Genomic DNA, 13,736 nt, shown 5'->3' with positions numbered 1-13,736 from the left:
ATGGTTACTGGATATATTTCCCTATAATCCTCTTTGTAGATAGCCTTTTGATGTCTTGTCATATCTGTATCTGTATTTCTGTTATTCCACTATGCTTTTCCTAATGATTCAGTATTCATCTCATGTCAATTTTTAGTTTGTCACGTAGGAAAAGAACGAAACCTGAAGAGGGATGGGAGGAATGGCCAGTACTTGGAGACGGGTGGATGCGCAAAGTGGTCGTTCGTCGCTCAGGTTCCAGTGTCGGCCAGAAAGATGTTTATTACATGAGGTAAAAACTACCTGGCAGACTTTATCTGATATTTTTAGACCAATGGTTAGTGCAGATTTTTTGACAACTGATATGATGATCATAATCTCAATCTGAATAGCACAAATGGATACCAAAGGTTTTCCTACAAACTTTTGTCGTTCGCAGTCCGTTGGGGGAGCGTGTGAGAAGTCGAGTTGAACTTTCCAAAAACCTGGGAGGAACTCTTGACATGTCAATGTTCAAGTACAAAACAGGGCTGTTCGTAGATGGCCAACAGAAACCCATGCGTAAGAGAAGGAAGGTAATGAAAAAGCTTTTTAATGAAAAAAAAACCTTTTCTCCCTGATGAATATTTCTGCATATTCTAGTTAGGTGACGTCTCAGCGCCTATGGAAGATTGTGTATAATGAGCTGGGGGGATGTCCAACTCCCAGCATCCTCGGGTGGCCCCAGGACCATTTCCTAAGTCTGCTTGCTATTGACATGGCCTTACAGTACATGAAGCTTGGTTTCTTCAAACTTTATAATATTTTTAAAACTCACTGCCATTGCTGTTGTATGTGAACATGAGACAATATTTTGTTATTTAACTCTGACATGAAGCCTATGCAGATTGAACTTGTGGTATTTATTATAAATGTCAAGATGCATTCTGTAAGCAAAGACGACATATCTGCTACCTGTCTAAATTACTATAGTGATGTTGCAGGTGTTTAGAAAATTGATAAAGATTACCCACCTTATATTCCTTTTGTAATTCAATATGTTTTCTCAAGAATTGTGTATATTGTGAAGAAACATGTATTTGTAAATAAATAGTAAATCTATTCTTCTAAACACAGAGTGTATATGCAACCAAATACTAAACATGAAATAGGGGGACTATCATGCATGAGAGTGTTCTTGTTTATAAATGGTTTAAACAATACAAATGTCCTCCAATAAAAGCTGACAATCTGTATTTTAACTTCATATTAAAACCTTGTTCTTGCCTTTCTGTTATTTCCCCTTGAAAAATAACAGAAAAAGTAAGGGCAGAGTCTTGATATTAAACTCTGACTTTTCTTGCTGTCCATAGGACTTGTATAGATGGGGATGCTGCTATCTGGCACTACTATCCAAGGCTGTTAGTCATGACTCAAGTCATCTCTGAGGTGGTACCTCCACCGGAGGCCCTGGCTCCCTCTGACAGCCCTGTGAATACTCGGGATGAAGCCACTCCTGTGAAACATCGTCACGGGGAGACCAAGATGGAAGTGGGAGGAGCTACTGAGGAGCCTCCTGGAGACTGGTGTGAACCTGTAGAAGATGATGATGAAGATGATGATGATGATGAAAATGACGCACGCATGACCCACGCATTTTTGTCCGAAGGGAGGCGGAAGAGGAGAGTCTTGCAGGGGAGAGTGAACGGAGCGGGAGCGTGGCGGGCAGTGAGAAGAACTTCAAGAAGAGGGCCAATAACCAGTATGTTGGTATTGTTTATTGTTGGCCGTGTTCATAGTACCAAATATCAATTATGTGACTTCTAGCCATAGTGTATAATACTGGTCATTCTGTAGCAAATGGTTACTGGATATATTTCCCTATAATCCTCTTTGTAGATAGCCTTTTGATGTCTTGTCATATCTGTATCTGTATTTCTGTTATTCCACTATGCTTTTCCTAATGATTCAGTATTCATCTCATGTCAATTTTTAGTTTGTCACGTAGGAAAAGAACGAAACCTGAAGAGGGATGGGAGGAATGGCCAGTACTTGGAGACGGGTGGATGCGCAAAGTGGTCGTTCGTCGCTCAGGTTCCAGTGTCGGCCAGAAAGATGTTTATTACATGAGGTAAAAACTACCTGGCAGACTTTATCTGATATTTTTAGACCAATGGTTAGTGCAGATTTTTTGACAACTGATATGATGATCATAATCTCAATCTGAATAGCACAAATGGATACCAAAGGTTTTCCTACAAACTTTTGTCGTTCGCAGTCCGTTGGGGGAGCGTGTGAGAAGTCGAGTTGAACTTTCCAAAAACCTGGGAGGAACTCTTGACATGTCAATGTTCAAGTACAAAACAGGGCTGTTCGTAGATGGCCAACAGAAACCCATGCGTAAGAGAAGGAAGGTAATGAAAAAGCTTTTTAATGAAAAAAAAACCTTTTCTCCCTGATGAATATTTCTGCATATTCTAGTTAGGTGACGTCTCAGCGCCTATGGAAGATTGTGTATAATGAGCTGGGGGGATGTCCAACTCCCAGCATCCTCGGGTGGCCCCAGGACCATTTCCTAAGTCTGCTTGCTATTGACATGGCCTTACAGTACATGAAGCTTGGTTTCTTCAAACTTTATAATATTTTTAAAACTCACTGCCATTGCTGTTGTATGTGAACATGAGACAATATTTTGTTATTTAACTCTGACATGAAGCCTATGCAGATTGAACTTGTGGTATTTATTATAAATGTCAGGATGCATTCTGTAAGCAAAGACGACATATCTGCTACCTGTCTAAATTACTATAGTGATGTTGCAGGTGTTTAGAAAATTGATAAAGATTACCCACCTTATATTCCTTTTGTAATTCAATATGTTTTCTCAAGAATTGTGTATATTGTGAAGAAACATGTATTTGTAAATAAATAGTAAATCTATTCTTCTAAACACAGAGTGTATATGCAACCAAATACTAAACATGAAATAGGGGGACTATCATGCATGAGAGTGTTCTTGTTTATAAATGGTTTAAACAATACAAATGTCCTCCAATAAAAGCTGACAATCTGTATTTTAACTTCATATTAAAACCTTGTTCTTGCCTTTCTGTTATTTCCCCTTGAAAAATAACAGAAAAAGTAAGGGCAGAGTCTTGATATTAAACTCTGACTTTTCTTGCTGTCCATAGGACTTGTATAGATGGGGATGCTGCTATCTGGCACTACTATCCAAGGCTGTTAGTCATGACTCAAGTCATCTCTGAGGTGGTACCTCCACCGGAGGCCCTGGCTCCCTCTGACAGCCCTGTGAATACTCGGGATGAAGCCACTCCTGTGAAACATCGTCACGGGGAGACCAAGATGGAAGTGGGAGGAGCTACTGAGGAGCCTCCTGGAGACTGGTGTGAACCTGTAGAAGATGATGATGAAGATGATGATGATGATGATGAAAATGACGCACGCATGACCCACGCATTTTTGTCCGAAGGGAGGCGGAAGAGGAGAGTCTTGCAGGGGAGAGTGAACGGAGCGGGAGCGTGGCGGGCAGTGAGAAGAACTTCAAGAAGAGGGCCAATAACCAGTATGTTGGTATTGTTTATTGTTGGCCGTGTTCATAGTACCAAATATCAATTATGTGACTTCTAGCCATAGTGTATAATACTGGTCATTCTGTAGCAAATGGTTACTGGATATATTTCCCTATAATCCTCTTTGTAGATAGCCTTTTGATGTCTTGTCATATCTGTATCTGTATTTCTGTTATTCCACTATGCTTTTCCTAATGATTCAGTATTCATCTCATGTCAATTTTTAGTTTGTCACGTAGGAAAAGAACGAAACCTGAAGAGGGATGGGAGGAATGGCCAGTACTTGGAGACGGGTGGATGCGCAAAGTGGTCGTTCGTCGCTCAGGTTCCAGTGTCGGCCAGAAAGATGTTTATTACATGAGGTAAAAACTACCTGGCAGACTTTATCTGATATTTTTAGACCAATGGTTAGTGCAGATTTTTTGACAACTGATATGATGATCATAATCTCAATCTGAATAGCACAAATGGATACCAAAGGTTTTCCTACAAACTTTTGTCGTTCGCAGTCCGTTGGGGGAGCGTGTGAGAAGTCGAGTTGAACTTTCCAAAAACCTGGGAGGAACTCTTGACATGTCAATGTTCAAGTACAAAACAGGGCTGTTCGTAGATGGCCAACAGAAACCCATGCGTAAGAGAAGGAAGGTAATGAAAAAGCTTTTTAATGAAAAAAAAACCTTTTCTCCCTGATGAATATTTCTGCATATTCTAGTTAGGTGACGTCTCAGCGCCTATGGAAGATTGTGTATAATGAGCTGGGGGGATGTCCAACTCCCAGCATCCTCGGGTGGCCCCAGGACCATTTCCTAAGTCTGCTTGCTATTGACATGGCCTTACAGTACATGAAGCTTGGTTTCTTCAAACTTTATAATATTTTTAAAACTCACTGCCATTGCTGTTGTATGTGAACATGAGACAATATTTTGTTATTTAACTCTGACATGAAGCCTATGCAGATTGAACTTGTGGTATTTATTATAAATGTCAAGAGCCATTCTGTAAGCAAAGACGACATATCTGCTACCTGTCTAAATTACTATAGTGATGTTGCAGGTGTTTAGAAAATTGATAAAGATTACCCACCTTATATTCCTTTTGTAATTCAATATGTTTTCTCAAGAATTGTGTATATTGTGAAGAAACATGTATTTGTAAATAAATAGTAAATCTATTCTTCTAAACACAGAGTGTATATGCAACCAAATACTAAACATGAAATAGGGGGACTATCATGCATGAGAGTGTTCTTGTTTATAAATGGTTTAAACAATACAAATGTCCTCCAATAAAAGCTGACAATCTGTATTTTAACTTCATATTAAAACCTTGTTCTTGCCTTTCTGTTATTTCCCCTTGAAAAATAACAGAAAAAGTAAGGGCAGAGTCTTGATATTAAACTCTGACTTTTCTTGCTGTCCATAGGACTTGTATAGATGGGGATGCTGCTATCTGGCACTACTATCCAAGGCTGTTAGTCATGACTCAAGTCATCTCTGAGGTGGTACCTCCACCGGAGGCCCTGGCTCCCTCTGACAGCCCTGTGAATACTCGGGATGAAGCCACTCCTGTGAAACATCGTCACGGGGAGACCAAGATGGAAGTGGGAGGAGCTACTGAGGAGCCTCCTGGAGACTGGTGTGAACCTGTAGAAGATGATGATGAAGATGATGATGATGATGAAAATGACGCACGCATGACCCACGCATTTTTGTCCGAAGGGAGGCGGAAGAGGAGAGTCTTGCAGGGGAGAGTGAACGGAGCGGGAGCGTGGCGGGCAGTGAGAAGAACTTCAAGAAGAGGGCCAATAACCAGTATGTTGGTATTGTTTATTGTTGGCCGTGTTCATAGTACCAAATATCAATTATGTGACTTCTAGCCATAGTGTATAATACTGGTCATTCTGTAGCAAATGGTTACTGGATATATTTCCCTATAATCCTCTTTGTAGATAGCCTTTTGATGTCTTGTCATATCTGTATCTGTATTTCTGTTATTCCACTATGCTTTTCCTAATGATTCAGTATTCATCTCATGTCAATTTTTAGTTTGTCACGTAGGAAAAGAACGAAACCTGAAGAGGGATGGGAGGAATGGCCAGTACTTGGAGACGGGTGGATGCGCAAAGTGGTCGTTCGTCGCTCAGGTTCCAGTGTCGGCCAGAAAGATGTTTATTACATGAGGTAAAAACTACCTGGCAGACTTTATCTGATATTTTTAGACCAATGGTTAGTGCAGATTTTTTGACAACTGATATGATGATCATAATCTCAATCTGAATAGCACAAATGGATACCAAAGGTTTTCCTACAAACTTTTGTCGTTCGCAGTCCGTTGGGGGAGCGTGTGAGAAGTCGAGTTGAACTTTCCAAAAACCTGGGAGGAACTCTTGACATGTCAATGTTCAAGTACAAAACAGGGCTGTTCGTAGATGGCCAACAGAAACCCATGCGTAAGAGAAGGAAGGTAATGAAAAAGCTTTTTAATGAAAAAAAAACCTTTTCTCCCTGATGAATATTTCAGCATATTCTAGTTAGGTGACGTCTCAGCGCCTATGGAAGATTGTGTATAATGAGCTGGGGGGATGTCCAACTCCCAGCATCCTCGGGTGGCCCCAGGACCATTTCCTAAGTCTGCTTGCTATTGACATGGCCTTACAGTACATGAAGCTTGGTTTCTTCAAACTTTATAATATTTTTAAAACTCACTGCCATTGCTGTTGTATGTGAACATGAGACAATATTTTGTTATTTAACTCTGACATGAAGCCTATGCAGATTGAACTTGTGGTATTTATTATTAATGTCAAGATGCATTCTGTAAGCAAAGACGACATATCTGCTACCTGTCTAAATTACTATAGTGATGTTGCAGGTGTTTAGAAAATTGATAAAGATTACCCACCTTATATTCCTTTTGTAATTCAATATGTTTTCTCAAGAATTGTGTATATTGTGAAGAAACATGTATTTGTAAATAAATAGTAAATCTATTCTTCTAAACACAGAGTGTATATGCAACCAAATACTAAACATGAAATAGGGGGACTATCATGCATGAGAGTGTTCTTGTTTATAAATGGTTTAAACAATACAAATGTCCTCCAATAAAAGCTGACAATCTGTATTTTAACTTCATATTAAAACCTTGTTCTTGCCTTTCTGTTATTTCCCCTTGAAAAATAACAGAAAAAGTAAGGGCAGAGTCTTGATATTAAACTCTGACTTTTCTTGCTGTCCATAGGACTTGTATAGATGGGGATGCTGCTATCTGGCACTACTATCCAAGGCTGTTAGTCATGACTCAAGTCATCTCTGAGGTGGTACCTCCACCGGAGGCCCTGGCTCCCTCTGACAGCCCTGTGAATACTCGGGATGAAGACACTCCTGTGAAACATCGTCACGGGGAGACCAAGATGGAAGTGGGAGGAGCTACTGAGGAGCCTCCTGGAGACTGGTGTGAACCTGTAGAAGATGATGATGATGATGATGAAAATGACGCACGGATGACCCACGCATTTTTGTCCGAAGGGAGGCGGAAGAGGAGAGTCTTGCAGGGGAGAGTGAACGGAGCGGGAGCGTGGCGGGCAGTGAGAAGAACTTCAAGAAGAGGGCCAATAACCAGTATGTTGGTATTGTTTATTGTTGGCCGTGTTCATAGTACCAAATATCAATTATGTGACTTCTAGCCATAGTGTATAATACTGGTCATTCTGTAGCAAATGGTTACTGGATATATTTCCCTATAATCCTCTTTGTAGATAGCCTTTTGATGTCTTGTCATATCTGTATCTGTATTTCTGTTATTCCACTATGCTTTTCCTAATGATTCAGTATTCATCTCATGTCAATTTTTAGTTTGTCACGTAGGAAAAGAACGAAACCTGAAGAGGGATGGGAGGAATGGCCAGTACTTGGAGACGGGTGGATGCGCAAAGTGGTCGTTCGTCGCTCAGGTTCCAGTGTCGGCCAGAAAGATGTTTATTACATGAGGTAAAAACTACCTGGCAGACTTTATCTGATATTTTTAGACCAATGGTTAGTGCAGATTTTTTGACAACTGATATGATGATCATAATCTCAATCTGAATAGCACAAATGGATACCAAAGGTTTTCCTACAAACTTTTGTCGTTCGCAGTCCGTTGGGGGAGCGTGTGAGAAGTCGAGTTGAACTTTCCAAAAACCTGGGAGGAACTCTTGACATGTCAATGTTCAAGTACAAAACAGGGCTGTTCGTAGATGGCCAACAGAAACCCATGCGTAAGAGAAGGAAGGTAATGAAAAAGCTTTTTAATGAAAAAAAAACCTTTTCTCCCTGATGAATATTTCAGCATATTCTAGTTAGGTGACGTCTCAGCGCCTATGGAAGATTGTGTATAATGAGCTGGGGGGATGTCCAACTCCCAGCATCCTCGGGTGGCCCCAGGACCATTTCCTAAGTCTGCTTGCTATTGACATGGCCTTACAGTACATGAAGCTTGGTTTCTTCAAACTTTATAATATTTTTAAAACTCACTGCCATTGCTGTTGTATGTGAACATGAGACAATATTTTGTTATTTAACTCTGACATGAAGCCTATGCAGATTGAACTTGTGGTATTTATTATAAATGTCAAGATGCATTCTGTAAGCAAAGACGACATATCTGCTACCTGTCTAAATTACTATAGTGATGTTGCAGGTGTTTAGAAAATTGATAAAGATTACCCACCTTATATTCCTTTTGTAATTCAATATGTTTTCTCAAAAATTGTGTATATTGTGAAGAAACATGTATTTGTAAATAAATAGTAAATCTATTCTTCTAAACACAGAGTGTATATGCAACCAAATACTAAACATGAAATAGGGGGACTATCATGCATGAGTGTTCTTGTTTATAAATGGTTTAAACAATACAAATGTCCTCCAATAAAAGCTGACAATCTGTATTTTAACTTCATATTAAAACCTTGTTCTTGCCTTTCTGTTATTTCCCCTTGAAAAATAACAGAAAAAGTAAGGGCAGAGTCTTGATATTAAACTCTGACTTTTCTTGCTGTCCATAGGACTTGTATAGATGGGGATTCTGCTATCTGGCACTACTATCCAAGGCTGTTAGTCATGACTCAAGTCATCTCTGAGGTGGTACCTCCACCGGAGGCCCTGGCTCCCTCTGACAGCCCTGTGAATACTCGGGATGAAGCCACTCCTGTGAAACATCGTCACGGGGAGACCAAGATGGAAGTGGGAGGAGCTACTGAGGAGCCTCCTGGAGACTGGTGTGAACCTGTAGAAGATGATGATGAAGATGATGATGATGATGATGATGAAAATGACGCACGCATGACCCACGCATTTTTGTCCGAAGGGAGGCGGAAGAGGAGAGTCTTGCAGGGGAGAGTGAACGGAGCGGGAGCGTGGCGGGCAGTGAGAAGAACTTCAAGAAGAGGGCCAATAACCAGTATGTTGGTATTGTTTATTGTTGGCCGTGTTCATAGTACCAAATATCAATTATGTGACTTCTAGCCATAGTGTATAATACTGGTCATTCTGTAGCAAATGGTTACTGGATATATTTCCCTATAATCCTCTTTGTAGATAGCCTTTTGATGTCTTGTCATATCTGTATCTGTATTTCTGTTATTCCACTATGCTTTTCCTAATGATTCAGTATTCATCTCATGTCAATTTTTAGTTTGTCACGTAGGAAAAGAACGAAACCTGAAGAGGGATGGGAGGAATGGCCAGTACTTGGAGACGGGTGGATGCGCAAAGTGGTCGTTCGTCGCTCAGGTTCCAGTGTCGGCCAGAAAGATGTTTATTACATGAGGTAAAAACTACCTGGCAGACTTTATCTGATATTTTTAGACCAATGGTTAGTGCAGATTTTTTGACAACTGATATGATGATCATAATCTCAATCTGAATAGCACAAATGGATACCAAAGGTTTTCCTACAAACTTTTGTCGTTCGCAGTCCGTTGGGGGAGCGTGTGAGAAGTCGAGTTGAACTTTCCAAAAACCTGGGAGGAACTCTTGACATGTCAATGTTCAAGTACAAAACAGGGCTGTTCGTAGATGGCCAACAGAAACCCATGCGTAAGAGAAGGAAGGTAATGAAAAAGCTTTTTAATGAAAAAAAAACCTTTTCTCCCTGATGAATATTTCAGCATATTCTAGTTAGGTGACGTCTCAGCGCCTATGGAAGATTGTGTATAATGAGCTGGGGGGATGTCCAACTCCCAGCATCCTCGGGTGGCCCCAGGACCATTTCCTAAGTCTGCTTGCTATTGACATGGCCTTACAGTACATGAAGCTTGGTTTCTTCAAACTTTATAATATTTTTAAAACTCACTGCCATTGCTGTTGTATGTGAACATGAGACAATATTTTGTTATTTAACTCTGACATGAAGCCTATGCAGATTGAACTTGTGGTATTTATTATAAATGTCAAGAGCCATTCTGTAAGCAAAGACGACATATCTGCTACCTGTCTAAATTACTATAGTGATGTTGCAGGTGTTTAGAAAATTGATAAAGATTACCCACCTTATATTCCTTTTGTAATTCAATATGTTTTCTCAAGAATTGTGTATATTGTGAAGAAACATGTATTTGTAAATAAATAGTAAATCTATTCTTCTAAACACAGAGTGTATATGCAACCAAATACTAAACATGAAATAGGGGGACTATCATGCATGAGAGTGTTCTTGTTTATAAATGGTTTAAACAATACAAATGTCCTCCAATAAAAGCTGACAATCTGTATTTTAACTTCATATTAAAACCTTGTTCTTGCCTTTCTGTTATTTCCCCTTGAAAAATAACAGAAAAAGTAAGGGCAGAGTCTTGATATTAAACTCTGACTTTTCTTGCTGTCCATAGGACTTGTATAGATGGGGATGCTGCTATCTGGCACTACTATCCAAGGCTGTTAGTCATGACTCAAGTCATCTCTGAGGTGGTACCTCCACCGGAGGCCCTGGCTCCCTCTGACAGCCCTGTGAATACTCGGGATGAAGCCACTCCTGTGAAACATCGTCACGGGGAGACCAAGATGGAAGTGGGAGGAGCTACTGAGGAGCCTCCTGGAGACTGGTGTGAACCTGTAGAAGATGATGATGAAGATGATGATGATGATGATTATGAAAATGACGCACGCATGACCCACGCATTTTTGTCCGAAGGGAGGCGGAAGAGGAGAGTCTTGCAGGGGAGAGTGAACGGAGCGGGAGCGTGGCGGGCAGTGAGAAGAACTTCAAGAAGAGGGCCAATAACCAGTATGTTGGTATTGTTTATTGTTGGCCGTGTTCATAGTACCAAATATCAATTATGTGACTTCTAGCCATAGTGTATAATACTGGTCATTCTGTAGCAAATGGTTACTGGATATATTTCCCTATAATCCTCTTTGTAGATAGCCTTTTGATGTCTTGTCATATCTGTATCTGTATTTCTGTTATTCCACTATGCTTTTCCTAATGATTCAGTATTCATCTCATGTCAATTTTTAGTTTGTCACGTAGGAAAAGAACGAAACCTGAAGAGGGATGGGAGGAATGGCCAGTACTTGGAGACGGGTGGATGCGCAAAGTGGTCGTTCGTCGCTCAGGTTCCAGTGTCGGCCAGAAAGATGTTTATTACATGAGGTAAAAACTACCTGGCAGACTTTATCTGATATTTTTAGACCAATGGTTAGTGCAGATTTTTTGACAACTGATATGATGATCATAATCTCAATCTGAATAGCACAAATGGATACCAAAGGTTTTCCTACAAACTTTTGTCGTTCGCAGTCCGTTGGGGGAGCGTGTGAGAAGTCGAGTTGAACTTTCCAAAAACCTGGGAGGAACTCTTGACATGTCAATGTTCAAGTACAAAACAGGGCTGTTCGTAGATGGCCAACAGAAACCCATGCGTAAGAGAAGGAAGGTAATGAAAAAGCTTTTTAATGAAAAAAAAACCTTTTCTCCCTGATGAATATTTCAGCATATTCTAGTTAGGTGACGTCTCAGCGCCTATGGAAGATTGTGTATAATGAGCTGGGGGGATGTCCAACTCCCAGCATCCTCGGGTGGCCCCAGGACCATTTCCTAAGTCTGCTTGCTATTGACATGGCCTTACAGTACATGAAGCTTGGTTTCTTCAAACTTTATAATATTTTTAAAACTCACTGCCATTGCTGTTGTATGTGAACATGAGACAATATTTTGTTATTTAACTCTGACATGAAGCCTATGCAGATTGAACTTGTGGTATTTATTATAAATGTCAAGATGCATTCTGTAAGCAAAGACGACATATCTGCTACCTGTCTAAATTACTATAGTGATGTTGCAGGTGTTTAGAAAATTGATAAAGATTACCCACCTTATATTCCTTTTGTAATTCAATATGTTTTCTCAAAAATTGTGTATATTGTGAAGAAACATGTATTTGTAAATAAATAGTAAATCTATTCTTCTAAACACAGAGTGTATATGCAACCAAATACTAAACATGAAATAGGGGGACTATCATGCATGAGTGTTCTTGTTTATAAATGGTTTAAACAATACAAATGTCCTCCAATAAAAGCTGACAATCTGTATTTTAACTTCATATTAAAACCTTGTTCTTGCCTTTCTGTTATTTCCCCTTGAAAAATAACAGAAAAAGTAAGGGCAGAGTCTTGATATTAAACTCTGACTTTTCTTGCTGTCCATAGGACTTGTATAGATGGGGATTCTGCTATCTGGCACTACTATCCAAGGCTGTTAGTCATGACTCAAGTCATCTCTGAGGTGGTACCTCCACCGGAGGCCCTGGCTCCCTCTGACAGCCCTGTGAATACTCGGGATGAAGCCACTCCTGTGAAACATCGTCACGGGGAGACCAAGATGGAAGTGGGAGGAGCTACTGAGGAGCCTCCTGGAGACTGGTGTGAACCTGTAGAAGATGATGATGAAGATGATGATGATGATGATTATGAAAATGACGCACGCATGACCCACGCATTTTTGTCCGAAGGGAGGCGGAAGAGGAGAGTCTTGCAGGGGAGAGTGAACGGAGCGGGAGCGTGGCGGGCAGTGAGAAGAACTTCAAGAAGAGGGCCAATAACCAGTATGTTGGTATTGTTTATTGTTGGCCGTGTTCATAGTACCAAATATCAATTATGTGACTTCTAGCCATAGTGTATAATACTGGTCATTCTGTAGCAAATGGTTACTGGATATATTTCCCTATAATCCTCTTTGTAGATAGCCTTTTGATGTCTTGTCATATCTGTATCTGTATTTCTGTTATTCCACTATGCTTTTCCTAATGATTCAGTATTCATCTCATGTCAATTTTTAGTTTGTCACGTAGGAAAAGAACGAAACCTGAAGAGGGATGGGAGGAATGGCCAGTACTTGGAGACGGGTGGATGCGCAAAGTGGTCGTTCGTCGCTCAGGTTCCAGTGTCGGCCAGAAAGATGTTTATTACATGAGGTAAAAACTACCTGGCAGACTTTATCTGATATTTTTAGACCAATGGTTAGTGCAGATTTTTTGACAACTGATATGATGATCATAATCTCAATCTGAATAGCACAAATGGATACCAAAGGTTTTCCTACAAACTTTTGTCGTTCGCAGTCCGTTGGGGGAGCGTGTGAGAAGTCGAGTTGAACTTTCCAAAAACCTGGGAGGAACTCTTGACATGTCAATGTTCAAGTACAAAACAGGGCTGTTCGTAGATGGCCAACAGAAACCCATGCGTAAGAGAAGGAAGGTAATGAAAAAGCTTTTTAATGAAAAAAAAACCTTTTCTCCCTGATGAATATTTCAGCATATTCTAGTTAGGTGACGTCTCAGCGCCTATGGAAGATTGTGTATAATGAGCTGGGGGGATGTCCAACTCCCAGCATCCTCGGGTGGCCCCAGGACCATTTCCTAAGTCTGCTTGCTATTGACATGGCCTTACAGTACATGAAGCTTGGTTTCTTCAAACTTTATAATATTTTTAAAACTCACTGCCATTGCTGTTGTATGTGAACATGAGACAATATTTTGTTATTTAACTCTGACATGAAGCCTATGCAGATTGAACTTGTGGTATTTATTATAAATGTCAAGAGCCATTCTGTAAGCAAAGACGACATATCTGCTACCTGTCTAAATTACTATAGTGATGTTGCAGGTGTTTAGAAAATTGATAAAGATTACCCACCTTATATTCC

Source organism: Nansenia antarctica (genome assembly GCF_963989245.1).
Source record: "Nansenia antarctica genome assembly, chromosome: 1".
Classification (NCBI taxonomy): domain Eukaryota; kingdom Metazoa; phylum Chordata; class Actinopteri; order Argentiniformes; family Microstomatidae; genus Nansenia; species Nansenia antarctica.
This window is presented reverse-complemented; position numbering follows the sequence as displayed.